Genomic DNA, 3,628 nt, shown 5'->3' on the forward strand with positions numbered 1-3,628 from the left:
TCCGCGCTCTCCCAACGCCCACCACCCACCCTTCCATAAAAAAAAGGGAAAGCCAGGGTGATTTTTTGCTGGGGTCCATGCCAACCCACTCCTTTCCCCAATAGCGGAGAAATGCCCCAACGAATGGTTAAAAGGATGGTAGACCAACTGTGGAAATCAACAAATCAACACCGACTACCGCAGTAAAGACCAGTAAGTAAATTAAGGCGGAATTCAACGGGGCCTTAGGACGTCGGAACAAAACAAACTATAAGCACATACCGAAAGCGCAAGAAATACTCGAGGAGCTTCCTTTACGCATGCATCGCAAAGGATTTGGTGCTAAGCAGCAAGCGCGCAGCACATTAGGCCCCGCTCTAGCAAAGGACTTGTGCGAATACACCAGGAAGGACCAGGATCGCTTTCCTGGTCATTTGGTGCCTGTTTTGCGACAACCACCCCAACCACGACACCCTCGCATGACGCAGCAAAAAATAGACGTCTTTTACCTGGTACCGACATCCCAACTGCAGAATCCGTAACGCATGATAAAGCCTGGGTACCCATAGAAAAGGTGGAAAAAATAACCTCCCATCCGACTTGGCGCTTAGGGTTATTGTATGACAGTCCATAGCGCGCAGGGGACTTACCATAAAAGAAACCTTATGGGTCATAGACCAGCGGGCTGTGTTGGAGCAACCTTATCTACAACCGCCGTAAGTCGTGTGGAGTATGCCAAACAGTTAAAAAGGGCCTGGGGGCCACAAATGTCGTTACGACCGCAACCCCAGAAGACGTAGCCAAAGAGAACATTGCTAAGAAACTCCTTCGCTAGCAAGCGCCACGACGAAGAAAAGAGCAAGATCCCCGCTATGCGGGGATAAAGTTTGACCTATGCGTGGAACGACGTCTATAAGAAAGGCGCCCGCTTGCGCAAAGTGTAACATACCTCTACTATGGAGGTTTGAACCTGAATGACGATCAACAGTTCTCCGTGGATCGTATCAACAACAAGCGCGGGGCATTGTAGAGGCAACGTAAGACTGACATGCCTAGAGTGTATCGGGCGCGTGGAGCAGCACTACTCTGAGTCTTTGGGAACTATGAGCAGCTCTTCCTTGACAAATCCACGACTTGGGCCATTCAGGTAATACAACACAGGTTGCCCTTCCTTGGTGACGGACTTCGAAATCTCATACGTTTCCAAAGACCAGTTAGGATCCCGTGGCTCTCTTACTGCCACCTTCAAGTTCCCCCGGCTGATAGAGGTATCTGACCACTATGTTTGCGGGGTAGCTTTTTTTTCCTTCAGTCCGACCGCCCTTGAACTTCTGACGTAGGACTTGTGTTCCACGTGTTTCTTCTTCATAGCATCCTTGGGTTTCATTCCCGTAGCCCTGGCCGCCTCGTTGTTCAAAGCCCCGACGACCTGGGGGAGCCTCTGAGTCCATTCCCTGTTGCGTTTGGAGGGATCTTCCAGCTCTTTCCAATACTGGTATCCAAAGAGACGCTCGGCCCAGGGTCTTATTGAATCTTTCGGACGATGCTCTGACCCCTGTGGTACTCAGCTTCGGCTCTCCTAATCTTAGTGTCGTAGTCTTTCAGGGTCTTGGTAACCACGCCCATGAACTCTGTCCCCGCATCCACTTGCAGCAGCTTAGGCCATTTCAAGACGCGCTTATAAATCCTACCTAGGGCTTCTGCGACTTCCCCAGAATCCTTGCTGGTTATGGGTTCGCGTCCTTGTATCTGCTTGCGATATCAACTACGGTCCAAAGCGTATCTATAGGTCTTCTTTCTTACCTTGTCGTGCGGCAAGAAAAGCAAATCCGCCTGATGAACTTCATTGGGGGTATTTACGGTAAAGCTGGGCCTGGGAATGTACTTGGGCACGGGAAGATAAACCTGCCAGAGGGTTTGTTTTCTTAGCCAATTCTTAGCCGTTTCTTCTTCTTCTGATACCCTGGCCGCGGTCGCGAGTTTCTTGATAGCTGATGCTCCTCTCCAATAGCCTTCAGGGTCCATAGCAAATCCTTTTGAGTTTGTCCTCTACGCGGCCCATTATATGAATTCCAGGACGAGATTGATCTTGCGTCCGTTAAAATCCACCGTCTTTCCGTCCACTTTAATGGTGATGTTTATGCTTTCTACCAAATGAGACAAGTCATAGCTTAAAGAAATGGGAGTGTATTCTACCAGGTCAAATGGATTACCCTTAGGTAGGAATTTGGACATAAGAGAAGACTTTTCTCCATTGTTGTAACTATGGACCAAGTCGCAATAGACTTCGTAAGAGGATGCGACTTTCCATTTCACAGGTATGGCTGTGTTGGTAATCGTCTTGCCTGAGGCACATAATAAAGATCCCAATGGGTCAGACTTTCCAAAAGTCATTGAATAATTTGACATATTATGTTTGAGGGTCATTTCGTGCGGCAATCCTGTGGTGAGAGTATAACCGTGTTTTGCTAATTCCTTGGCCAGTGTGATTGGTGTATAATGTCCATCGGGAAGCAATACGGCTTGATAGTTAGATCCTCCTGTATGCTCAGTGACTATGCCCCTAATCAGGTTATACCAAGAATTGTACAAAGAGCAACTTATGAGCCGAACCTTATGGGCTTTAATGGGGGGATTTAAATAAGTGGTAAAGTCATTTTTATCGCTTTCCAAAAAGACGATCATTATATTAGATACGCCAAAGCCACGCCTCCCGCCAGCCCTGCGACTCCTACAAAGACCAATTCATTGTCTTTTTGTTTCTTAGAAGGCTGGTAGTAATTCTTGAACTGAGGCTTTCTCATTCTAAAGTCGGGGTGCGCCTGCGCATAGAGCTTAAAGGCGTAGTCTGTGTTTTCGAAGTTCTTATCCGCCTGCATTTTGTCTTGGTAGTTCTTGTCCAACCAATCCCTGTAAGCTCGTCTTTTTTCATTCCAAGCTGCCACGTCTCGCTGATATTTCTCCAGCGCTAAGTCGTGCCTCTTCCTCTCAGCGTTAGATTCTGCGTTTCTATCACCGCTAACTAATTTATCCAGATATCTACCACCATAATTAGCCCCTGTAAATGCTAAAGCTGCAATAACTCCACCGGTGACTAAGCTAACCATTATATATTACGCCGTAGGCAGGTACTTTTCCTTTCGTAGGTAATCCTTTAGCATGATAGCCCCGCCTACGGCAGCGGTCATCTTAGCAAAATTAGCGAAGCTCTTGCTTGGGTCTTCAGTAAAGTCTTCTTTTAGCACTTTCTTACCTACCCAACCAATACCCGCAACGATGGAAGTAATGATAGCTGCTTCTTCAACAGTTTTCAATAACGCGGTCGACATTATATTACAAAGCGAGAAGGAAAATCTAGGTCGCCGCGGGTGATAAATCTACTCCATTTCAGGGATCTTACTTTTTCTAACCTCCACAGGTGCGTGATATGTTGGTGGTTTTACCTTTTTTGCTGCCCGCCATTGTAAGTAAAGGCTGCCTGCTGCTATAGCGACTCCTAACGCGCCAATGACGTAGCCGGGATTCCAAAAGGATTCCTCTTCTTCTACCTTTTCCTCCTTTTTTGCCTTGTTCTTTTTATTCATCTCTGCGAGCTTCTTTCCGGCAGCGACTCTGCCTGGAGATTTAGCCTTGGTAATCTTGGTATCTT

The sequence above is a fragment of the Actinia tenebrosa genome, unplaced genomic scaffold (assembly GCF_029948245.1).
Source record: "Actinia tenebrosa isolate PJP-AT-01 unplaced genomic scaffold, QUT_ActTen_1.0 PGA_scaffold17__23_contigs__length_9995812, whole genome shotgun sequence".
Lineage (NCBI taxonomy): Eukaryota > Metazoa > Cnidaria > Anthozoa > Actiniaria > Actiniidae > Actinia > Actinia tenebrosa.